This window comes from Narcine bancroftii, chromosome 6 (genome assembly GCF_036971445.1).
Source record: "Narcine bancroftii isolate sNarBan1 chromosome 6, sNarBan1.hap1, whole genome shotgun sequence".
In the NCBI taxonomy this organism is placed as follows: Eukaryota; Metazoa; Chordata; class Chondrichthyes; order Torpediniformes; family Narcinidae; genus Narcine; species Narcine bancroftii.
In genome coordinates this window covers 129068908-129096381 of record NC_091474.1, presented here as the reverse complement: position 1 = coordinate 129096381, position 27474 = coordinate 129068908, and the positions used below count along the sequence as shown (strand labels likewise).

Here is a 27474-nt window from a genome sequence, read left to right as displayed (position 1 = left end):
GTAGATGGGTAGGTGGATGGATGGATGGACGGATAAAGTGGAGATATTGAGATGTCTCCACTAGTAGGAGGTTTTCACACAAGTCAACATAGTTACAAGATTAAAGGGTGGACATTTAAAACTGAGGTGTGTGGAATCTTCATCTCACAGATACTGGTGTCTGGAATTCTCTCCCCATAGAATAAATAATTGGAAGCATTTAAAGAGGAAAAGGTAGACACATTTTTTAAAGATCAGGAAATTCAGGGAAGAGGAGTTAATGCCAGGAGTAGATCGGTCCTGATCCATGAATGATAGGCCGAGCTTGAGTGCTAGAGTGGCCTTCTCCTTCTCCATCTTTGCTTCCGTTCTTGTGTTCTCAGCACCAGTTAGGAAATGCAACTCCTGGCCTTCAGAATTCGGTCCAATCACGTGAAAACAATCAAAAAGCCCATTTCTCCCCTGACAGTTTCACCTTTAGCCTGACTAGACTGAAAATCTAACGTTCTGCTTTAGTCGCAGCACTTCTCTGACTACAATGTCCTGGCTAAAACACCACTCTCCCAATATCAGGATTCATCACTGTGTGGTGTGGGAACTGCTCCGCCCAAGCCCATGAGAAACTTCTGAGGTGTGTGATCAAGGTTCAGTCCATCAACACCATCGTCCACACCATCCCCTCCATCAACATCATCCATCCAATAATTTCACAGACACCAGCAACTTTCCTTGAGATTCCTGGAGGACAGTTAGACTACCTTGTCGCCACAAAACCTCCTCCACCCCGATGTTTCCTATTTTGCCCAACATGACTCCTTCCTTTGCCTGACCAGCTTTTATTCCTTCTTGCCCCCCTCTCTCCCGCTGACCAGCACCTGCCAATCAGCTGCCTCCCCTTTCCCAACTGTCCGTCATCCTTCACCCCCCCCCCCACCCTGGCCCATCAATCCCCTACTGGCCCTCCCCTCTGCACTCTCAGTCTTGGTGAAGGGTTCCAACCCGAAATGCCAACCGTTCATTTCTCCCCTGATGCTGCTCGACCAGCTGCATGCCTCCAGTGAAGTGCTTTCTCTCAGTCAATTGTCTTCATCTTCCCATCTGCCTGTGGTCCTTCACCCTTCTCTCCTTCATCAATCCCCTTCTGGCCCCTGTTCAACCCCTCCCATCCTGACCTCATTATGCTTAGTCACCTCCCCTCTGCTCTCTCAGTCTAGGTAAATGGTTCCAGCCCAAAATATCATCCATTCTTTTCTCCCTTTGATATTTCCCCCCACAAATAATATTTATTCACAATATAAAAAAATACAGTGCAAAGTCTTTTTACCTTCTTAGTGTCATCTCACCAAATACATTCCATTACTGTTCAATGTAGTGTTAGCTGATCATCCTCCAGCAGATTGCGTTTTTCCCCAGATTCTGTAACCTGCCATCTCCTATTTGTCTTCACTTTATTGTTGTTTGATGTTAAAAGACACTGAAATCATGAGTAATAAAAACAGAGTTTTTAATTCCTAAGTAACACCAAACCTTGAACTCAATTCAAATAATTAATGGACACAGAGATGTTGAAACAAAATACTTGCAAATGAATGTCCCTGGGGTGGTGCTGGTGCGAACCTACGCAAATGATTGGTTGTGTGCTAAAGATTCAAATTACACCTCATTTCTCCTTCATCCCTAGGAATACGAGAAAAGGTTTCTGAGATTAGCCATCAGAGATTTCAGTCTAATTACTTTTAAGCTTGTCACCAAAGCCTTCCATAATGTCCTTTCAAGTATTTTACCAGCTCTTTACCAGGCAACAAGATATCAATGCACTTCAGTTATCCCTTCATCACAGTCTTTCTGCAATTTTGTGTGTGTGTGTGTGTGTGTGTGTGTGTGTGTGTGTGTGTGTGTGTGTGTGTGTGTGTGTGTGTGTGTGTGTGTGTGTGTGTGTGTTTTTGTATGTAGGTTGAAGACAGTTGGCGTACTGGTTAATGCAATGCCTTTACAGCACCAATAATCGGGACTGGGGTTCGGGTCCCGTGCTGTCTGTAAGGAGTTTGTACGTTCTCCCTGTGTCTGCACAGGTTTTTTTTTCAGGAGCTCCAGTTTCCCCTCACCCTTCAAAACATACTAGGGGTGTAAGTTAATTGAGTGTAAATTGGCCAGCACGGACCTGTGGGCCGAAATGGCCTGTTACTGTACTGTCTGTCTAAATTTAAATTTTAAAAAATCAGAATGAGCAGTGTGTCCATCAAAGTGTTAATATAATCAGAAATTCGTCAGAGCTTTTCCATATCTACCAGAGATAGCAGTGGCTGAATCCAGTGAGTGAGGTCATTCTGTAGTTTGGAGTTGTAGTTCAGTTGTTTCAAGTTCCTTTCACTTTGCTTCCTTTTTGGACAGTTTATTATGTATGGCTGCATAACTCTCATTGTCAAGAATCCATCAGAGGGTCATTTTCCCTTGCACCAGCGGCAGACCTCTGGCCAAGTCAGTCCTTTTAGTTTCTTTAATAAGGTGGTGTACAAATATATTATTGCTTGGACATAGTTCAGGTATAATGATAATTAACCTTCAGTACTCTGCTAGAGCCATACAATGTGCTGAGAATGCCTAGGTGAAGTCGGCACTGCCCTGTTGGATAGCAGATTGTGCAAAATGAAAAGCAAGTGTCCTGCCCAGAAGCAAATCAGGGAAGCAGGCAAAACCAGTGACCATGTCCACGCCAAAGCTTTGAAAGCTCTCACCAGTTCATGCCATTCCCAAGCCTGTCCTCATACCTCCTTGTTCATTTCTCTCACGTCGGTCTCCCACTCTGCTTTTAAGCCTGGATATCGCAATAACAGTCTTCAATCTTTGTTCTCCATTATGGACCCTTCAGAGAGCAGAACAAAGTTTTCCTTGTTTTCCTCAGCAAGACATTTAATAATCTTAATTCCCTCAAGTTTAATCCCCTCTTAATCTTCTTTGCTCTCAATTAATCATATTGAGCGGTGGTATCTTGTCATATTGCACATGGTTTAACAATAACCAGGATTTATATACTGCATTGAACTCCACGAAATCTCAGAAACAGTAGGGTTCTCTTCCTACTGATTTGGGATCTCTGAATTTTACTCCAATATTAGGAATTTCAAATCTGAGAGTGATTACTTAGGGCTGAATAGTCCAGAGGGAGGGAATTCAAATTACATTCAGTGATCCATGACCATTTATATCTCAGATGACCCATGAGTCACTATCTCAGAGGATCTTTCCTGTACCTGTACACTAATGGCATCATGAAGAAAGAATGTCAGTGCCTCTACTTCCTCAGGAGTTTGCAGAGATTTGGTATGACATCGGAAACCCTGGCAAATTTCTACAGATCAGTGGTGGAAAGTGTGCTGACCAGCTGCATCACCGTCTGGTATGGGGACACCAATAGCCCTGAGTGTAAAGCCCTACAAAAGGTAATGGACACAGCCTAGGACATCACAGGCATAAACCCCTCACCACCATCGAGACCATCTACAGGGAACACTGCCGTTAGAGAGCAGCAGCAAACATCAAGGATCCGTACCACCCGGCACATGCTCTGTTCTTGTTGCTACCATCAGGAAAGAGGTATAGGTGCCACAAGACTCACACCGTCCAGTTTAGGAACAGCTGACACTACTCCACCATCAGACTCCTCAACAACAAACTCAATCAGGGACACATTTAAAGACCCTTACTTGTGCACTTTATTGTATTGTACGGTCAGTTTGTTTACATTTCTCTATTTGTTTACATGTGTACATTGAGTACAGTTTTTTTTGTACTGCCAATAAATGGTAATTCTGCCGCACCCGCAGATAAAGAATCTCAGGGTAGCATGTGATGTCATGTATGTACTCTGACAATAAATCTGAAATTTATAGAACTGAGAAGAGTACAGCACAGGACCATATCCATCAGTCCACAGTCTGTGCCAAGCATGATGTCCAAATCACATTAAAGCTCCCCTGCGTGGGCCTGATAGATATCCCTCCACCCCCTTCATATTCCTGTGTCTGTCCTCTTCAATGCTGCTTATGCAGGGAAAACCCAAGCATCCTGCACCTATGGGGATTGGTAGATGCTAGATCAGTAAACTTATCGGTTGCTTGAGTATGTGTGCTGCGCGATTGGCGAACTAACGGCGAGGTGCGCCAATCGTCAACTTTCGTGTTTTTTACTTATTTATTTGGCGCAATTTATTTTTGCCAATTGCTTGGCATTTTACTGTATCAACTTCCACCACTGCCCCTGGTAGCCTGTTCCAGAGACCCACCACTCGCTGTATGAAATATTTCCCTTCAACTCCCCCCATCTCAACCTCACCTTTTGTTTTTAGCTTTGGTCTGGAATTCTGGAATAATAGAGCTAGTGTTATTAAAATAACATTGTTAAATTGCCATTAAAAACCCACTGGTTCACCAGTGTCCTTCACAGAAGGGAAGCTGTAATCCACGTGGTCAGGTCAAAGGTGGCTTCAGTCCCAAAGTGATTCATTGATTCATAACAGCAGTGAGGTCCATGAGAAGACAGCTCACCACTCCCCTGCCTAACAAAGAGAGGGCAATAAGTCCTGGCCTTGTCAGCGAAGACCACATCCTGAACTGACTGGTATTTAAATTGTTAAAGATTTCCTTTTCCTAAATCAGAATAATGGTTGATATTAATCTGCAATCATTCCATTGTAGACTTTGTGTGGGGAAATGTGCAAAGAAGGGATGTGTATGTCACTGAGACACACTTTGTGGAGTAAAGTGAACATATTTGGCAGGGTAAACACCATCAACTCTGTCCAGAAAAGGTTGGAAATATATTTTATATTCACGTACCTGCCCATTCCAAACCACACCTGTGTCTCCTTCACTGCTCATTCCAAACCACATCTATATCTCCTTCACTGCCTACCCATTCCAAACCACATCTGTATTTCCTTCACTGCCTGCCCATTCCAAGCCACATCTGTATTTCCTTCACTGCCTGCCCATTCCAAGCCACATCTGCATCTCCTTCATTGTCTTCCCATTCTAAACCACATCTGTAACTCCTTCATTGCCCATTCCAAACCACAACTGTAGCTCCTTCATTCTCTGCCTATTCCAAACCACATCTGCATCTCCTTCATTGTCTTCCCATTCTAAACCACATATGTAACTCCTTCACTGTCTGCCCATTCCAAACCACATCTGTATCTGCTTCACTCTCTGCCCATTTCAAACCACATCTGTATCTCCTTCACTGATCATTCCAAACCACATCTGTATCTCCTTCACTGTCTGCCCATTCCAAACCACATCTGTATCTCCTTCACTGTCTGCCCATTCCAAATCACATCGGTATCTCCTTCACTGTCTGCCAATTCCAAACCACATCTGTAACTCCTTCACTGTCTGCCCATTCAAAACCACATCTGTATCTGCTTCACTCTCTGCCCATTTCAAACCACATCTGTATCTCCTTCACTGATCATTCCAAACCACATCTGTATCTCCTTCACTGTCTGCCCATTCCAGACCACATCTGCATCTCCTTCACTGCCCATTCTAAACCGTATCTGTAACTCCTTCACTGTCTGTGCATTCCAAACCACATCTGTATCTACTTCACTGCCCATTCCAAACCACACCTGTATCTCCTTCATTGTTTATTCCAAACCACATCTGTATCTCCTTCACTGCTCATTCCAAACCACAACTGTATCTCCTTCACTGGTCATTCCAAACCACATCTGTATCTGCTTCACTGCCCATTCCAAGCCACATCTGCATCTCCTTCATTGTCTTCCCATTCTAAACCACATCTGTAACTCCTTCATTGCCCATTCCAAACCACATCTGTATCTCCTTCACTCTCTGCCCATTCCAAACCACATCTGTATCTACTACACTATATTTACATTCCAAACCACATCTGTATCTCCTTCACTGTCTGCCCATTCCAAATCACATCTGTATCTCCTTCACTGTCTGCCCATTCCAAACCACATCTGTATTTCCTTCTCTGCTCATTCCAAACCACATCTGTATCTCCTTCACTGCCTACCCATTCCAAAACACATCTGTATTTCCTTCACTGCCTGCCCATTCCAAGCCACATCTGCATCTCCTTCATTGTCTTCCCATTCTAAACCACATCTGTAACTCCTTCATTGCCCATTCCAAATCACATCTGTATCTCCTTCACTGTCTGCCCATTCCAAACCACAACTGTAGCTCCTTCACTGTCTGCCCATTCCAAACCACAACTGTAGCTCCTTCATTCTCTGCCTATTCCAAACCACATCTGCATCTCCTTCATTGTCTTCCCATTCTAAACCACATATGTAACTCCTTCACTGTCTGCCCATTCCAAACCACATCTGTATCTGCTTCACTCTCTGCCCATTTCAAACCACATCTGTATCTCCTTCACTGATCATTCCAAACCACATCTGTATCTCCTTCACTGTCTGCCCATTCCAAACCACATCTGTATCTCCTTCACTGTCTGCCCATTCCAAATCACATCGGTATCTCCTTCACTGTCTGCCAATTCCAAACCACATCTGTAACTCCTTCACTGTCTGCCCATTCAAAACCGTATCAGTAACTCCTTCACTGTCTGTGCATTCCAAACCACATCTGTATCTACTTCACTACCCATTCTAAACCACATCTGTAACTCCTTCATTGCCCATTCCAAATCACATCTGTATCTCCTTCACTGTCTGCCCATTCCAAACCACAACTGTAGCTCCTTCACTGTCTGCCCATTCCAAACCACAACTGTAGCTCCTTCATTCTCTGCCTATTCCAAACCACATCTGCATCTCCTTCATTGTCTTCCCATTCTAAAGCACATATGTAACTCCTTCACTGTCTGCCCATTCCAAACCACATCTGTATCTGCTTCACTCTCTGCCCATTTCAAACCACATCTGTATCTCCTTCACTGATCATTCCAAACCACATCTGTATCTCCTTCACTGTCTGCCCATTCCAAACCACATCTGTATCTCCTTCACTGTCTGCCCATTCCAAATCACATCTGTATCTCCTTCACTGTCTGCCAATTCCAAACCACATCTGTAACTCCTTCACTGTCTGCCCATTCAAAACTGTATCTGTAACTCCTTCACTGTCTGTGCATTCCAAACCACATCTGTATCTACTTCACTGCCCATTCTAAACCACATCTGTAACTCCTTCATTGCCCATTCCAAATCACATCTGTATCTCCTTCACTGTCTGCCCATTCCAAACCACAACTGTAGCTCCTTCACTGTCTGCCCATTCCAAACCACATCTGTATCTGCTTCACTCTCTGCCCATTTCAAACCACATCTGTATCTCCTTCACTGATCATTCCAAACCACATCTGTATCTCCTTCACTGTCTGCCCATTCCAAACCACATCTGTATCTCCTTCACTGTCTGCCCATTCCAAATCACATCGGTATCTCCTTCACTGTCTGCCAATTCCAAACCACATCTGTAACTCCTTCACTGTCTGCCCATTCAAAACCGTATCTGTAACTCCTTCACTGTCTGTGCATTCCAAACCACATCTGTATCTACTTCACTACCCATTCTAAACCACATCTGTAACTCCTTCATTGCCCATTCCAAATCACATCTGTATCTCCTTCACTGTCTGCCCATTCCAAACCACAACTGTAGCTCCTTCACTGTCTGCCCATTCCAAACCACAACTGTAGCTCCTTCATTCTCTGCCTATTCCAAACCACATCTGCATCTCCTTCATTGTCTTCCCATTCTAAACCACATATGTAACTCCTTCACTGTCTGCCCATTCCAAACCACATCTGTATCTGCTTCACTCTCTGCCCATTTAAAACCACATCTGTATCTCCTTCACTGATCATTCCAAACCACATCTGTATCTCCTTCACTGTCTGCCCATTCCAAACCACATCTGTATCTCCTTCACTGTCTGCCCATTCCAAATCACATCGGTATCTCCTTCACTGTCTGCCAATTCCAAACCACATCTGTAACTCCTTCACTGTCTGCCCATTCAAAACCACATCTGTATCTGCTTCACTCTCTGCCCATTTCAAACCACATCTGTATCTCCTTCACTGATCATTCCAAACCACATCTGTATCTCCTTCACTGTCTGCCCATTCCAGACCACATCTGCATCTCCTTCACTGCCCATTCTAAACCGTATCTGTAACTCCTTCACTGTCTGTGCATTCCAAACCACATCTGTATCTACTTCACTGCCCATTCCAAACCACACCTGTATCTCCTTCATTGTTTATTCCAAACCACATCTGTATCTCCTTCACTGCCCATTCCAAACCACATCTGTATCTCCTTCACTGGCTGCCCATTCCAAACCACATCTGTATCTCCTTCACTGCTCATTCCAAACCACAATTGTATCTCCTTCACTGGTCATTCCAAACCACATCTGTATCTCCTTCACTGCCCATTCCAAGCCACATCTGCATCTCCTTCATTGTCTTCCCATTCTAAACCACATCTGTAACTCCTTCATTGCCCATTCCAAACCACATCTGTAGCTCCTTCACTCTCTGCCCATTCCAAACCACATCTGTATCTACTACACTATATTTACATTCCAAACCACATCTGTATCTCCTTCACTGTCTGCCCATTCCAAATCACATCTGTATCTCCTTCACTGTCTGCCCATTCCAAATCACATCTGTATTTCCTTCACTGCTCATTCCAAACCACATCTGTATCTCCTTCACTGCCTACCCATTCCAGACCACATCTGCATCTCCTTCACTGCCTGCCCATTCCAAGCCACATATGTAACTCCTTCACTGTCTTCCCATTCTAAACCACATCTGTAACTCCTTCATTGCCCATTCCAAATCACATCTGTATCTCCTTCACTGTCTGCCCATTCCAAACCACAACTGTAGCTCCTTCACTGTCTGCCCATTCCAAACCACAACTGTAGCTCCTTCATTCTCTGCCTATTCCAAACCACATCTGCATCTCCTTCATTGTCTTCCCATTCTAAACCACATATGTAACTCCTTCACTGTCTGCCCATTCCAAACCACATCTGTATCTGCTTCACTCTCTGCCCATTTCAAACCACATCTGTATCTCCTTCACTGATCATTCCAAACCACATCTGTATCTCCTTCACTGTCTGCCCATTCCAAACCACATCTGTATCTCCTTCACTGTCTGCCCATTCCAAATCACATCTGTATTTCCTTCACTGCTCATTCCAAACCACATCTGTATCTCCTTCACTGCCTACCCATTCCAGACCACATCTGCATCTCCTTCACTGCCTGCCCATTCCAAGCCACATATGTAACTCCTTCACTGTCTTCCCATTCTAAACCACATCTGTAACTCCTTCATTGCCCATTCCAAATCACATCTGTATCTCCTTCACTGTCTGCCCATTCCAAACCACAACTGTAGCTCCTTCACTGTCTGCCCATTCCAAACCACAACTGTAGCTCCTTCATTCTCTGCCTATTCCAAACCACATCTGCATCTCCTTCATTGTCTTCCCATTCTAAACCACATATGTAACTCCTTCACTGTCTGCCCATTCCAAACCACATCTGTATCTGCTTCACTCTCTGCCCATTTCAAACCACATCTGTATCTCCTTCACTGATCATTCCAAACCACATCTGTATCTCCTTCACTGTCTGCCCATTCCAAACCACATCTGTATCTCCTTCACTGTCTGCCCATTCCAAATCACATCGGTATCTCCTTCAATGTCTGCCAATTCCAAACCACATCTGTAACTCCTTCACTGTCTGCCCATTCAAAACCACATCTGTATCTGCTTCACTCTCTGCCCATTTCAAACCACATCTGTATCTCCTTCACTGATCATTCCAAACCACATCTGTATCTCCTTCACTGTCTGCCCATTCCAGACCACATCTGCATCTCCTTCACTGCCCATTCTAAACCACATCTGTAGCTCCTTCACTCTCTGCCCATTCCAAACCACATCTGTATCTACTTCACTGCCCATTCCAAACCACACCTGTATCTCCTTCATTGTTTATTCCAAACCACATCTGTATCTCCTTCACTGCCCATTCCAAACCACATCTGTATCTCCTTCACTGGCTGCCCATTCCAAACCACATCTGTATCTCCTTCACTGCTCATTCCAAACCACAACTGTATCTCCTTCACTGGTCATTCCAAACCACATCTGTATCTCCTTCACTGCCCATTCCAAGCCACATCTGCATCTCCTTCATTGTCTTCCCATTCTAAACCACATCTGTAACTCTTTCATTGCCCATTCCAAACCACATCTGTAGCTCCTTCACTCTCTGCCCATTCCAAACCACATCTGTATCTACTACACTATATTTACATTCCAAACCACATCTGTATCTCCTTCACTGTCTGCCCATTCCAAATCACATCTGTATCTCCTTCACTGTCTGCCCATTCCAAACCACATCTGTATTTCCTTCTCTGCTCATTCCAAACCACATCTGTATCTCCTTCACTGTCTGCCCATTCAAAACAGTATCTGTAACTCCTTCACTGTCTGTGCATTCCAAACCACATCTGTATCTACTTCACTGCCCATTCTAAACCACATCTGTAACTCCTTCATTGCCCATTCCAAATCACATCTGTATCTCCTTCACTGTCTGCCCATTCCAAACCACAACTGTAGCTCCTTCACTGTCTGCCCATTCCAAACCACAACTGTAGCTCCTTCATTCTCTGCCTATTCCAAACCACATCTGCATCTCCTTCATTGTCTTCCCATTCTAAAGCACATATGTAACTCCTTCACTGTCTGCCCATTCCAAACCACATCTGTATCTGCTTCACTCTCTGCCCATTTCAAACCACATCTGTAACTCCTTCACTGATCATTCCAAACCACATTTGTATCTACTTCACTGCCCATTCTAAACCACATCTGTAACTCCTTCATTGCCCATTCCAAATCACATCTGTATCTCCTTCACTGTCTGCCCATTCCAAACCACAACTGTAGCTCCTTCACTGTCTGCCCATTCCAAACCACAACTGTAGCTCCTTCATTCTCTGCCCATTCCAAACCACATCTGTATCTCCTTCACTGTCTGCCCATTCCAAATCACATCGGTATCTCCTTCACTGTCTGCCAATTCCAAACCACATCTGTAACTCCTTCACTGTCTGCCCATTCAAAACCACATCTGTATCTGCTTCACTCTCTGCCCTTTTCAAACCACATCTGTATCTCCTTCACTGATCATTCCAAACCACATCTGTATCTCCTTCACTGTCTGCCCATTCCAGACCACATCTGCATCTCCTTCACTGCCCATTCTAAACCGTATCTGTAACTCCTTCACTGTCTGTGCATTCCAAACCACATCTGTATCTACTTCACTGCCCATTCCAAACCACACCTGTATCTCCTTCATTGTTTATTCCAAACCACATCTGTATCTCCTTCACTGCTCATTCCAAACCACAACTGTATCTCCTTCACTGGTCATTCCAAACCACATCTGTATCTGCTTCACTGCCCATTCCAAGCCACATCTGCATCTCCTTCATTGTCTTCCCATTCTAAACCACATCTGTAACTCCTTCATTGCCCATTCCAAACCACATCTGTATCTCCTTCACTCTCTGCCCATTCCAAACCACATCTGTATCTACTACACTATATTTACATTCCAAACCACATCTGTATCTCCTTCACTGTCTGCCCATTCCAAATCACATCTGTATCTCCTTCACTGTTTGCCCATTCCAAACCACATCTGTATTTCCTTCTCTGCTCATTCCAAACCACATCTCTATCTCCTTCACTGTCTGCCCATTCAAAACCGTATCTGTAACTCCTTCACTGTCTGTGCATTCCAAACCACATCTGTATCTACTTCACTGCCCATTCTAAACCACATCTGTAACTCCTTCATTGCCCATTCCAAATCACATCTGTATCTCCTTCACTGTCTGCCCATTCCAAACCACAACTGTAGCTCCTTCACTGTCTGCCCATTCCAAACCACAACTGTAGCTCCTTCATTCTCTGCCTATTCCAAACCACATCTGCATCTCCTTCATTGTCTTCCCATTCTAAACCACATATGTAACTCCTTCACTGTCTGCCCATTCCAAACCACATCTGTATCTGCTTCACTCTCTGCCCATTTCAAACCACATCTGTATCTCCTTCACTGATCATTCCAAACCACATCTGTATCTCCTTCACTGTCTGCCCATTCCAAACCACATCTGTATCTCCTTCACTGTCTGCCCATTCCAAATCACATCGGTATCTCCTTCACTGTCTGCCAATTCCAAACCACATCTGTAACTCCTTCACTGTCTGCCCATTCAAAACCGTATCTGTAACTCCTTCACTGTCTGTGCATTCCAAACCACATCTGTATCTACTTCACTGCCCATTCTAAACCACATCTGTAACTCCTTCATTGCCCATTCCAAATCACATCTGTATCTCCTTCACTGTCTGCCCATTCCAAACCACAACTGTAGCTCCTTCACTGTCTGCCCATTCCAAACCACAACTGTAGCTCCTTCATTCTCTGCCTATTCCAAACCACATCTGCATCTCCTTCATTGTCTTCCCATTCTAAACCACATATGTAACTCCTTCACTGTCTGCCCATTCCAAACCACATCTGTATCTGCTTCACTCTCTGCCCATTTCAAACCACATCTGTATCTCCTTCACTGATCATTCCAAACCACATCTGTATCTCCTTCACTGTCTGCCCATTCCAAACCACATCTGTATCTCCTTCACTGTCTGCCCATTCCAAATCACATCGGTATCTCCTTCACTGTCTGCCAATTCCAAACCACATCTGTAACTCCTTCACTGTCTGCCCATTCAAAACCGTATCTGTAACTCCTTCACTGTCTGTGCATTCCAAACCACATCTGTATCTACTTCACTGCCCATTCTAAACCACATCTGTAACTCCTTCATTGCCCATTCCAAATCACATCTGTATCTCCTTCACTGTCTGCCCATTCCAAACCACAACTGTAGCTCCTTCACTGTCTGCCCATTCCAAACCACAACTGTAGCTCCTTCATTCTCTGCCTATTTCAAACCACATCTGCATCTCCTTCATTGTCTTCCCATTCTAAACCACATATGTAACTCCTTCACTGTCTGCCCATTCCAAACCACATCTGTATCTGCTTCACTCTCTGCCCATTTCAAACCACATCTGTATCTCCTTCACTGATCATTCCAAACCACATCTGTATCTCCTTCACTGTCTGCCCATTCCAAACCACATCTGTATCTCCTTCACTGTCTGCCCATTCCAAATCACATCGGTATCTCCTTCACTGTCTGCCAATTCCAAACCACATCTGTAACTCCTTCACTGTCTGCCCATTCAAAACCACATCTGTATCTGCTTCACTCTCTGCCCATTTCAAACCACATCTGTATCTCCTTCACTGATCATTCCAAACCACATCTGTATCTCCTTCACTGTCTGCCCATTCCAGACCACATCTGCATCTCCTTCACTGCCCATTCTAAACCGTATCTGTAACTCCTTCACTGTCTGTGCATTCCAAACCACATCTGTATCTACTTCACTGCCCATTCCAAACCACACCTGTATCTCCTTCATTGTTTATTCCAAACCACGTCTGTATCTCCTTCACTGCTCATTCCAAACCACAACTGTATCTCCTTCACTGGTCATTCCAAACCACATCTGTATCTGCTTCACTGCCCATTCCAAGCCACATCTGCATCTCCTTCATTGTCTTCCCATTCTAAACCACACCTGTAACTCCTTCACTGTCTGTGCATTCCAAACCACATCTGTATCTACTTCACTGCCCATTCTAAACCACATCTGTAACTCCTTCATTGCCCATTCCAAATCACATCTGTATCTCCTTCACTGTCTGCCCATTCCAAACCACAACTGTAGCTCCTTCACTGTCTGCCCATTCCAAACCACAACTGTAGCTCCTTCATTCTCTGCCTCTTCCAAACCACATCTGCATCTCCTTCATTGTCTTCCCATTCTAAACCACATATGTAACTCCTTCACTGTCTGCCCATTCCAAACCACATCTGTATCTGCTTCACTCTCTGCCCATTTCAAACCACATCTGTATCTCCTTCACTGATCATTCCAAACCACATCTGTATCTCCTTCACTGTCTGCCCATTCCAAACCACATCTGTATCTCCTTCACTGTCTGCCCATTCCAAATCACATCGGTATCTCCTTCACTGTCTGCCAATTCCAAACCACATCTGTAACTCCTTCACTGTCTGCCCATTCAAAACCGTATCTGTATCTCCTTCACTGTCTGCCCATTCCAAACCACAACTGTAGCTCCTTCACTGTCTGCCCATTCCAAACCACATCTGTAACTCCTTCATTGCCCATTCCAAATCACATCTGTATCTCCTTCACTGTCTGCCCATTCCAAACCACAACTGTAGCTCCTTCACTGTCTGCCCATTCCAAACCACAACTGTAGCTCCTTCATTCTCTGCCTATTCCAAACCACATCTGCATCTCCTTCATTGTCTTCCCATTCTAAACCACATATGTAACTCCTTCACTGTCTGCCCATTCCAAACCACATCTGTATCTGCTTCACTCTCTGCCCATTTCAAACCACATCTGTATCTCCTTCACTGATCATTCCAAACCACATCTGTATCTCCTTCACTGTCTGCCCATTCCAAACCACATCTGTATCTCCTTCACTGTCTGCCCATTCCAAATCACATCGGTATCTCCTTTACTGTCTGCCAATTCCAAACCACATCTGTAACTCCTTCACTGTCTGCCCATTCAAAACCACATCTGTATCTGCTTCACTCTCTGCCCATTTCAAACCACATCTGTATCTCCTTCACTGATCATTCCAAACCACATCTGTAACTCCTTCATTGCCCATTCCAAATCACATCTGTATCTCCTTCACTGTCTGCCCATTCCAAACCACAACTGTAGCTCCTTCACTGTCTGCCCATTCCAAACCACAACTGTAGCTCCTTCATTCTCTGCCTATTCCAAACCACATCTGCATCTCCTTCATTGTCTTCCCATTCTAAAGCACATATGTAACTCCTTCACTGTCTGCCCATTCCAAACCACATCTGTATCTGCTTCACTCTCTGCCCATTTCAAACCACATCTGTATCTCCTTCACTGATCATTCCAAACCACATCTGTATCTCCTTCACTGTCTGCCCATTCCAAACCACATCTGTATCTCCTTCACTGTCTGCCCATTCCAAATCACATCGGTATCTCCTTCACTGTCTGCCAATTCCAAACCACATCTGTAACTCCTTCACTGTCTGCCCATTCAAAACCACATCTGTATCTGCTTCACTCTCTGCCCATTTCAAACCACATCTGTATCTCCTTCACTGATCATTCCAAACCACATCTGTATCTCCTTCACTGTCTGCCCATTCCAGACCACATCTGCATCTCCTTCACTGCCCATTCTAAACCGTATCTGTAACTCCTTCACTGTCTGTGCATTCCAAACCACATCTGTATCTACTTCACTGCCCATTCCAAACCACACCTGTATCTCCTTCATTGTTTATTCCAAACCACATCTGTATCTCCTTCACTGCCCATTCCAAACCACATCTGTATCTCCTTCACTGGCTGCCCATTCCAAACCACATCTGTATCTCCTTCACTGCTCATTCCAAACCACAACTGTATCTCCTTCACTGGTCATTCCAAACCACATCTGTATCTCCTTCACTGCCCATTCCAAGCCACATCTGCATCTCCTTCATTGTCTTCCCATTCTAAACCACATCTGTAACTCCTTCATTGCCCATTCCAAACCACATCTGTAGCTCCTTCACTCTCTGCCCATTCCAAACCACATCTGTATCTACTACACTATATTTACATTCCAAACCACATCTGTATCTCCTTCACTGTCTGCCCATTCCAAATCACATCTGTATCTCCTTCACTGTCTGCCCATTCCAAATCACATCTGTATTTCCTTCACTGCTCATTCCAAACCACATCTGTATCTCCTTCACTGTCTGCCCATTCCAGACCACATCTGCATCTCCTTCACTGCCCATTCTAAACCATATCTGTAACTCCTTCACTGTCTGTGCATTCCAAACCACATCTGTACTTTCTTCACTCTCTGCCCATTCCAAACCACATCTGTATCTACTTCACTGCCCATTCCAAACCGCACCTGTATCTCCTTCATTGCTTATTCCAAACCACATCTGTATCTCCTACACTGCCCATTCCAAACCACATCTGTTTCTCCTTCACTGGCTGCCCATTCCAAACCACATCTGTATCTCCTTCACTGCTCATTCCAAACCACATCTGTATCTCCTTCACTGTCTGCCCATAACAAACCACATTGGTATCTCCTTCACTGGTCATTCCAAACTACGTCTGTATCTCCTTCACTGCCCATTCCAAGCCACATCTGCATCTCCTTCATTGTCTTCCCATTCTAAACCACATCTGTAACTCCTTCATTGCCCATTCCAAACCTCATCTGTATCTCCTTCACTCTCTGCCCATTCCAAACCACATCTGTATCTCCTTCACTCCCTATTCCAAACCACATCTGTATCTACTACACTGTATGCCCATTCCAAACCACATCTGTGTCTCCTTCACTGTCTGCCCATTCCAAATCACATCTGTATCTCCTTCACTGTCTGCCCATTCCAAACCACAATTGTAGCTCCTTCACTCTCTGCCCATTCCAAACCACATCTGTAGCTTCTTCTACTGTCTGCTCATTCCAAATCTCATCTGTATCTCCTTCACTGCTCATTCCAAACCACACCTGTATTTTCTTCACTGCTCATTCCAAACCACATCTGTATCTCCTTCACTGTCTGCCCATTCCAAACCACATCTTTATCTCCTTCACTGCCCATTCCAAACCGCATCTGTATCTCCTTCACTGCTCATTCCAAACCACATCTGTATCTCCTTCACTGTATGCCCATTGCAAACCGCATCTGTATCTCCTTCACTACCCATTCCAAACCATATCTGTATCTCCTTCACTGCTCATTCCAAGCCACACCTGCATCTCCTTCACTGTCTGCCCATTCCAAATCACATCTGTATCTCCTTCACTGTCTGTCCATTCCAAGCCACACCTGCATCTCCTTCACTGTCTGCCCATTCCAAATCACATCTGTATCTCCTTCACTGTCTGTCCATTCCAAACCACATCTGCATCTCCTTCACTGTCTGTCCATTCCAAACCACATCTCTATCTCCTTGACTACATGCCCATTCCAAAATGTACCACATCTGTATCTATATATTTACATGCCCATTCCAACACCACATCTATACTGTATCTCTTTGACTATAAGATTGTATGAAATTGGAGCAAAGGAGATGGCCATCTGGCCCGTCAAGCCTGCTCTGCCATTCAACAAGCATATGGCTAATCTGGCTGTGGACTCATCCCCACTTACCTATCTGTTCCCCAGAATCTTAATGCCCCTATTTTTAAGTGAATAAACCCATCCTGGTATTATCTGGTGGAGACGTCAGGAGTTTCTTCACAGGAACCAATTACAATGAACCTCAGAACAGCCAAAATTCATGAGACCCTCTGCGATTCCTGTATGTTGGATTGTCAGATTGTCCATCGTAGCTTTTTGCATGGCCTTTGAGTTCCTCGATCCAGTAAGAAGACTGTAGCCAAATGTCAACCCACAGGGCATTATATATCTCACTAATTAATCTCAGACTACCTTTAGGAGCCAGAATTCACTTGATCGTGTTGTTTATTGCTGCAGCCATGGCTTCGGGTGTCCCAGGATCCAGAGGCCACACACATTTTGTTTCTTCCAGTGCGCACACTTTGGTTGTTGGGGCATGCATGGAGATTTCAAGGTTTTGGAGAGTCATTAGCCCGCGTTAACTAGTATGGCAGGATAGTCGGTGGGTGAGTAGGGCTTTGATATTTTCCATTGGCATTAGTCACTGTAGCAAGGATGTTATCATTGCCGAGTTCATGGATATTCTCACATTAGAATAATCGTTACCACATTATGAGTCCTTTTGTGTTCACTAATGAACAATTTAAAATGCATCTGGACTTTGTTATGAATTTATTCAAACACGTCACAGTGAAGGGCCCACTTAACCTCTGCGCAGCTTTTTTATGGATGCCAGTTGCTATATTTTAGTCAACAGAAAGTATATGGCAATTTTAGTCAAAAAGAATAGCCATATCTATGACAGAACTGAATGGATATTGTTGGAACATTTGGACTGTTTTCTGTCTTCAGTTTGGAGTGAGACTGAAATCAATATGGTAGCCATGTTGGAAATACTGAGTGCAGGCCTCTGACAGCAATCCACCTCCACTGGTCTGAGCATCGGCTACGGAGAGGTTCAGGGCTTCTAATCCTAGAGCAGAATGTCCTATATACACGCTGGTAGAGTCATTTGCCGAGAATCACAGCGCTATCATTACCTGCTGCCATGGTGGAAACTCGTTCGTTGACAGCAGCGCATCACAGCCATCAGAAGCAGTAGGTTTATGTTTCTGGATTCCTTCTGTGTATTTGTTGCAAGTCTGAACACGGTTTGGAGGTGCTGCAGCTTGTCCTTGGGGACTGTTGATTTTGGGCTTGTGTTGTGCGTGCTTGGTGCTCGAGCTCAGTGGACGGTTGGAGGGAGACATGTAAAATGGGTGCCACTGCTGCTGCTTCCATTGTCGCCGCTGGGGTGTGAAGCATCGCAGACTTGTGGGTTGTAGATCTCAAATCAGAACTGAAGCGGCAGAACCTCGATATAAGTGGTGAGGTTGAAACAGCCAATAGAAGAAGAGGTGGCTTTGGTTGATGGGAATGAAGACCCTGTAAAACTGCTGAGGAAGACATCGACTGAATTTAAAATCAACAACTTGGAAATGTTTGAAGGTGTGTCACAAAATAGAGGTGAAGAGGATGAAGATGCAAAGGATGTGTAATTCCATCTGGAGAAAGAGACAAGTATTAAGGCAACATCTGACATTCAAGACGAAATACAACCAGGTCACTGTGTCAAATGTTGGAAGCAGGAGAAGCAAACAAAGTTCTTCCGGATCAAGTTCCAGAGTTTCCAGTTCTACAAGTCCTACATCTGCACGTATAAAGGCTGAGGCTGAAGTGGCCGATCTTCTTGAACAAAAAATAGCTTAAGGATAAATAATGCTTGGAAGAGCAGGAGGAACAGTTAAGGAGGAAAAAAGAGCAGCTGGAGCTGGAAGCAAACATTTCTGTTACTGTGGCCAAAGTGAAGGTACAAGGAGCCTCAGAAGGATCCGGTGTTTGAAGTAACTTATCTAAAGTGTCTGATGGTATGGAGTCATATATTGAGAAAGGACAACAGGAAAACAATTAATGTGATGGCAGATCCTTTTGTACCACAGTTACAAGATGTGCATACACATGGATAAATCCTCCCAAAGCAGGGTGTTACCAATCGACAAACACCAAAACAACTGCAGACAGAGCTGTAGCTCAAATCCAATCTCTCATCACAGCTCCCGGACACTCTAGTCAAGCATCAGAAATCCATGCACATGTGACATTTCCAGCTATATTATCTGCTACAAGCAACACTGAACAGAGCAACATATTCTCAGTCATGGAAAGGCAAAATGAAATCCCTGCATCATTAATCCAGCTGCAGTGTCTCTCTTCCATACCCATGAAGGAGATTCAAGTTTTTGATGGTGTTTATTAAATCTTTTGCATACAATATTGAAAACAAGAACCAAAACCCCAGAGATTGTCTCTATTATCGGCAATGGTACACGAGTGGACAGCCAAGGGAACTTGTAAAGAGTTGCCTACATATTGCCTCAGACAGAGGATTCAGGAAGGGTAAATCTTTACTTCAGGACCATTTTGGCAAAGAGCATAAAATTACTACAGCTTATCTGGAGAAGGCTCTTTCATGGTGGTCAATAAAACCAGATGACACAGAAGCTCTTCAGGCACACGCTCTCTTTTGAAGAGGATGTTGTAATGCTATGGAAGAAATCAACTACATGCATGAGCTTGACATGCCTGCTAATATGCTTGTCGTCATAAGGAAGTTTCCCTACTGGCTGAGGGATATATGGAGAACTGTGGTCTGTGATTTCCAGGAAAAACATAATCAAAGAGCTACTTTTAAGGATATGGTGGATTTCCTTGAAAGGCAAGTGCAGATTGCAACAGATCCAGTATTTGGAGATGTCAAAGACACTCCAACAGTGAGCAACGATGTAAGGAGGTCCAAGTCACAGCCCCATCCAAGAGTAAAAGGAAGTGTCTTTGCCACCACGGTGACTGTTGCAGATAAGGAAAATGATAAAGGAACAAAGGAAAAGGAGAGTTTGCCTGCTGTGAAGAACTGTTTGTTCTGTGGAGGTGGACATGCTTTGGAGATGTGTCCACAGTTGGAAAATAGGGCACCTAGTGAGAAAATCACTTTCCTAAAAGAAAATGAAGTATATTTTGGCTGTCGGTGTAAAGGACACATCAGCTAAACCTATAGGAAGTGACTCAGTTGCAACATGTGTGGTTTAAAGCCTCCCAGATGCTGCAAATACACCAAGGAAAGAAAGAAATGGAAAAGGAGCAGGAAGAAATACTGGAAGCAGCTGAAAACAGTGCTGTAGCCTCGGTTCAGACAAGTGGTAATCCTGGGGCAGGTTAGGATAACTGCAAACTCTCAATAGTGCCTGTACACGTCAAGGTCAAGAAGGGGAATGCTACAGTACATACTTATGCATTTCCTGGCCCAGGGAGCACTGCATCATTTTGCACAGTGAGGCTAATGAATAAGCTTAATCTTCAGGGAAGAAGGTCAAGGATTCCATTGAGAACTACAGGTCAAAGGGAAGTTGTTGAAACTAGAATTGTCTCAGTGTTAGAGGTCACTGGACTGGCATACAGCGATTTTTGTAATCTCCCAGGCATATACACTCAGAAGACCATGCCTGTGCACAAATGAAACTTCCTACATCAAAATTATATCAATCATTGGTCTCATCTGAGGAATGTTCATCTTCCTGAAATTGGCTCTGAGATAAAGTTGCTGATTGGCTCAGATGTACCAAAGTCTCTGGAACCACTAGATGTAATATGGAGTGTGGGAGATGGACCTTACGCTGTCAAAACCATGTTTGGTTGGATGATTAATGGACCATTAGGAGGAAAAAAAATGACAATGTTTGGGAGCAGACAGCAACAGGTGTTAACGGGATATCAGTTGTGAAACTTGAGGAGCTGTGGGAACAGCGGTTCAGAACTGACTTTCCTGAGTGACTTAGTGACAACCAAGAACCTTCAAGAGAAGATGAGCAGTTTTTGAATTTAGTCTCAAAATCTGGCAAGTTAGTTGATGGCCATTATTGCTTTGGATTACCTTTAAAGGAAAGAGAAATATGCAAGCTGGACAATAGAAGCGTTGCTGAACAATGTACACTGAATCTAAAGAGAAGATTCAAGAGGGATTCCTTCTTTCATTCAGACTAGACCAACTTCATGTCTGACATGATATCCAAAGGTTATACAGAGGAAGTACCAGGTGGTGCCTTGGAATGTAGTATCTACCACACCATGGGGTTTTGCATCCACAAAAGGGAAAACTTCCAGTGATGTTTGACTGTGGAGCAACATTTCAGGGAGTTTCACTAAATTCTCAGCTCTTACAAGGGGCATACCTGACCAGTACATTAATAGATTGCATACAGAACCTGTTATTATCACTGCAGACACAAAAGCAATGTTCTACCAGGTGAAAATACCGAATGAAGACTGTGACTTGTTACTGTTCCTCTGGTGGTCTGATGGAGACTACAGTCAGAACATGATGGAATACAGAATCATAGTGCATCTATTTGGAGCAACTTCATCTCCAAGTTGTACAAACTTTTCCCTTAGGAAGTGTGCTGAGGACAATATGAAACAGTTTAGCCCTCAAGCTGTAAGCATCATCTTGAACAACTTCTATGTGGATGACTACCTCACTTCAGCAGCCTCAGATTTGTTTCAAGGGAGGTTTTCTACTTACCAATGGATAAGTAACAGTTGTCATGTGTTGGCTTTCATACTTGAAACAGAAATAGCAAGAGAAATGAAGAATCTGGACTTGGACCATGACAACCTTCCTGTGGAGAGGGTTTTAGATGGACAATGGTGTGTTCAGTCTGATGTTTTAGTTCAAAATTATCTTGAAAGACCAACCCCTCACCAGAAGGGGGATTCTTTCAACCGTCAGTTTAATATATGATTCCCCTAGGAATATTAGGACCAGTAGCCCTGACTGCCAAGAATTGGTTAGAATGATATGACACCAGACTCCATTGGACAGGAATGGACATGTTGGATTCAGGATCTTCATAAGCTGGAAGACTTTTCATGGCTGACAGATGCTTCAAGCCCACAAACTTTGGAACGGTGACATCTGCTCAACTGCAGCATTTTGCTGAGGCATGTGAGGAGGGTTATGGAACTTGTTAGTTACCTGTTATTGAAGAACCATGGTCAGGCACATTGTGGGTTTGTGAGGGGAAAAGCTCCATTAAAGCCAGCCGCTATCTCTCGAATGGAGTTGTCTGCTGCCACCATGGCACACCATGGTGTGGAGAAAAGAGCTGTAGATGGAACTAGCAGACTCCATATTTTGGACGATAGCATCTCTGTGCTCAAATATACCAACAATAAGGCCACAAAGTTCTGAACCTTTGTGCCCAACAGAGTTGGTGAAATTACCAAAGTCTCACATGCACTACAGTGGAGAGATGTTAACATAGTTAACAATCCAGCAGACGTGGCTTCTCGAGGTTTGAAAGTCAAATCTTTTCTGAAAAAGGAAATATGAGTGTACGGACCTCAGTTATCCTTTGGCCTCAGGAAGAGTGGCCTCAAAATCCTGATGGATTGGAAGAAATCTCACCAAAGTCTCTGAAATCAGGAGCATAACCGTAAATGCTGCTCAGATAACGTCTGAAGAAGTGGATCCAGTAACCCACTTAATCCATTACTTCTCATCCTGGACTCGTTTAAAATGGGAAGTAGCATGGATCCTCAGACTTAAAGGACTGCTTCTGTATCACAGCAGAAAGAGAAAACAAGGAAGTGGTGTTCTTGCTCAGCTTCATCCAGATAACATCCATCAGAGAGATCTGCACAAAAGGGGACAGGAAATCTTGAGTCTCAGGAAAGCAGTGGTCTCATAGTTGAAGAACTGGCTAATCCTGAAATGGAGATTATCTGCTTTTGCCAGAAGAATAGATTTGCAGCTGAAATCTCAAGTCTGAGAAAGGGAATGAATGTTAAGAGGACAATCCACATTCGTAAACTCAACCCAATTCTGGAGAGTAGGGGTGGGGGGTGGGGGGGACTTAGCAGAGCAGCAATGCCAGAAGAGATGAAACGTCCTTCATAGTGGACAAAAATTTTCACATTTCTGATCTCATTCTTCAATATGTTCATGAAGAGGTGGGTCATGGTGGTTGCAATCCAGACTATGCCAAGAATATTGGATTCCTGGTGCCACTGGGCCAATCAGAAAAATTATGATGAAATATGTTGTTTTGTCAGAGTATAAATACTGCTCCTGGACAACAGCAGATGGTTGATTTGCCACTGGACAGAGTCTCTCCCTGATAAACTTCCCTTCACAGATGTTGTAGTTGATGAAAGGAGTGTGGTGAAACACTAAAGTGTTATTTTACAATGAAACAACTACGATCTGACAATGACATCAATTTTGTGCACAAGTTGAAGGAGGCAATTAAAGGCTGGAATCGTGGCCGAATCCATAATACACTGCTTCAGAAAGGAATCAATTGGATCTTCAATCCCCCTGCTGACTCACACCATGAAGATGTATGGGAAAGATTAATTAGATTAGTGCAAAAGGTCCTCAATTCCATCCTAAATTTGCAGTTTTAAGTGAAGTTGAGGCTACCCTCTTCTACAGATCCACTTAACCCGAACCACCTTCTGCTCCTTAAGACTCTGCCACCAGAGCAGTTTCAGATTGAAGACCTATATGCTCGTCGTAGGTGGAAAGAAGTTCAGTATATGTTGGACTTGTTCTGGAAAAGATAGATTAAAGAATATCTTCCCCAACTGCAGGGATGTCAAAAATGATCTAACATGAGACACAACTTCACACTGGGAGACATAGTGATTATCGTGGATGATTCAGTGCCTCGAAACTCCTGGCTAACTGGAAAAATTGTCAAGACCATTCTGGACAAAAAAAAGATTTGTAAGTCATGTTCGGATCAAGACCAAAACCAGCTTTCTGAACAGACCATCAGCAAAGCCTGCCTTCTACAGGAGACAGAGGTACTTTGACAAGCCCAAACTGACTTTATTTTGTTGTGTTTTGGACTTTGCCTGTTGCCCAGTGGTAAAGATCACTCTTTTTCAAGGCTATGTGCTAGTAACCTCTGAGCTTATGAAGAATGAAGAAAGAAGATCTGCATAATATTGGAATATATTGTGTTTGATTGTTATTTATAAATGTGTCATACCCACACTCCTGTTCGGCTCTGAATCATGGGTCCTCTACCGGCACCACCTACGGCTCCTAGAACGCTTCCACCAGCGTTGTCTCCGCTCCATCCTCAACATCCATTGGAGCGCTTTATGGCAGAGGTCGACAGCATCGAGTCCACGCTGCTGAAGATCCAGCTGCGCTGGATGGGTCACGTCTCCAGAATGGAGGACCATCGCCTTCCCAAGATCGTGTTATATGGCGAGCTCTCCACTGGCCACCGTGACAGAGGTGCACCAAAGAAAAGGTACAAGGACTGCCTAAAGAAATCTCTTGGTGCCTGCCACATTGACCATCGCCAGTGGGCTGTTAACGCCTCAAACCGTGCATCTTGGCGCCTCACAGTTTGGCGGGCAGCAACCTCCTTTGAAGAAGACCGCAGAGCCCACCTCACTGACAAAAGGCAAAGGAGGAAAAACCCAACACCCAACCCCAACCAACCAATTTTCCCCTGCAACCGCTGCAACCGTGTCTGCCTGTCCCGCATCGGACTTGTCAGCCACAAACGAGCCTGCAGCTGACGTGACTTTTTACCCCCTCCATAAATCTTCGTCCGCGAAGCCAAGCCAAAGAAAAAGAATTATTATTTGAGACATGGTAATTAAGGGCCGGTATTATAGGAACCAGAATTCACCTGACCGCATTGTTTATTGTCGCAGTTATGCCTGCAGCCATCGGACATGCATTCTCTTTCTTCCAGTGCGCACGCTCTATTCACTTGGGTGTTGGTGCATACACGGGGGTTTCATGGGTTTGGAGAGTTGTTAGCCTGTGTTGACTGGTATGGCAGGATAGATGGTGGGGAGTAGGGATCTGATATTTTCTGTTGATGTTAGTCACATTAGCAAGGAGTTATCATTGCCGTTCATGGATGTTACCACATTACAATGATCATTACCACATTATGAGTCCATCTTTGTTCACTACTAAACAATTTAAAACACGTGGACTTCATTATGAATTTATTCGAACGCCTCACAGAAAAGAGCCCTTAGCCTCTGAGCGGCTTTTTAATAAATAGCAGTCACTACACTATCCGGATGCTCCTGAGCAAGGGCCAGATACATACTTTCCCAGAAAACTCAGTGCACTGGCCTTTTGTGAATGGGCAATTCTACACACGTTGGTTTTGGTGAAATCCTGTGCAGCTTAGGAGAGTTGGATACTGACCTCCCTGAGAGGGAGGGAGGGAAAAGGAGAGTGAGTGAGAAAGAGAGAGGGGGAAGAAGAGAGAGGGGTGAGAGATAGAGGGAAGGAGAAAGAGAGAGACCTTCTGGCTGAACTCTTGCAGTATCAGAGATCTGTGCATCTGGAGTGACCCATATTACTCAACATGCCCCTCGGTTGTCATGTTTCCTTGGCATTGCCTGGTACTGAATCCCATGCAAGGTAGAGTGATGTTCTCTTGGCCCTGCATTGGCTTCTGAGAGAGATGACACTCTCTAGAGCCCATCTGACAGGTGGGCTCATCTCTTAGCCCATGTCCAGGGACCTCCCTGCTGAAGTGTCTATCAGATCCTGCCAAGTCGTCTCTAGCGACCGGGCGAGACCTCAGAGGAGAGGTAACCCCTGATCTCACCCCTTGTAGGTGCTCTCCAGGATAGCTGAATACTGGCACTGAGGGGCCATTCAACTGGAGCAAGCGATCCCACCTTCTTTCCCTGCTCAGCAGAAGGTGTGTCCATCCCCATTGTGGGAGTCGGTGGCTTCTCCATGTGGGATTCCATGGGGAATACCCATTGGGTGGTCCTGCAGCAGCCTTGAAGCTCAGCAACTTGTAACTGCAATGTGAACACTGATTGTTTGCAGCAGACTGCAAGCATTCACATCTGGAACATACCCTATAACTCCTGACCCAGGATTGGCTGGTGTTATAGCACACATCTTTACCTGTCCCTGAAACTTGGGCCCAGAGTTGATTGGAGCTAAAGGATGCATCTGAAGGTTACACTGAAACCCGGACCCAGGGTTGGTTGGTTGGTGCTGTGGCATATACTAAGATAGGTGCTGCTCAATGATCAACAGTTATTGGTGTTAGCACCTGTCTGATGCCTAGGTTTAGTTTCCCACAGCTCCTCTCACCAGTCTGGGGCCCTCCCCAACTATACTGAAGAGTGATGTTATGCCGAAGTGCAGTGAGATCATGTCAGTCAGATATCAGATCTTATTGTGATGGCCTGGTCTCGCCAGCCCCAGCACCCAAAACCCTGGTGCAGTGGCATTTGTCCATGTCCATCACTCCACTGTCCTGGGTGGCCTCTTCACCAGCCACTTCACCTGTGAGAGAAGAGTTGCGAGAGGTGGGTGAATGGGTGGACATGGTGAATGACTGCGGAATGGTAACAGTGCATGTGGGGGGAACAAATGGAGTAAATGGTGAGTCATTTTGTCTGAGTGTGTGTTGAATTGTCAATTAATATGTGTGCCAAGATACAGTGAAAATCTTTTTTTTGTGTGCTATCCAGACTAGTGTTGTGTGTGTGTGTGTGTGTGTGTGTGTGTGTGTGTGTGTGTGTGTGTGTGTGAAAACAGGAGTGTGAGTGCATGTAAGAGTGGCCCAAAGAGGGAGAGAGGTAGGTTGTGTTGCAGGGGTAGAGAGAGAGAGGGACGTGGAGAGCGACAGAAATGGAGGTGAGCACGGAGAGGGCCGAAGTAGAGAGAAAGGTGATAAAGGAGTAAAGGAGCAAGAGAAAGAGAAGAGGAGTGAGAAGGGACAGGGAAAACAGGAAGGAAATGACATCCTTTCTGCATCAGTGTTTTCCATAGTGCAAAAATTGTAGGTCACAAATTGTTTAGGGTAAAGGTGACCTGTTGTGCTGTTAAGATTACCTACAATGTCACAGAGTGCCAAGAAGGGGATTCAGAACAAAGACATTATGTGTGATATAAAGGCCTGTAATTGTACAGATGGTGGAGAGTGACAAGTCAGCTTCATCACTATG

General features: G+C 44.5%; 1 protein-coding gene and 1 long non-coding RNA gene across 6 annotated transcripts in view; one reads left to right on the top strand and one right to left on the bottom strand.

Annotated features, from left to right (window-relative positions):
* The window catches only part of khdrbs2 (KH domain containing, RNA binding, signal transduction associated 2), a 513661-nt gene that overhangs the window by 469720 nt on the left and 16467 nt on the right, over positions 1–27474 (top strand). The gene's annotated exons all lie outside the window — the stretch shown is intronic.
* Positions 1–27474, bottom strand: part of LOC138736482 (uncharacterized) — a 58819-nt gene that overhangs the window by 30945 nt on the left and 400 nt on the right. For both annotated transcript variants that reach the window (XR_011340306.1, XR_011340305.1), the window contains exons 2-4: positions 2748–2842; positions 1559–1656; positions 1304–1453 (exon numbers count right to left, since the gene is read on the bottom strand). This is a non-coding gene — a long non-coding RNA (uncharacterized lncRNA). The remainder of the gene's footprint in view (positions 1–1303; positions 1454–1558; positions 1657–2747; positions 2843–27474) is intronic.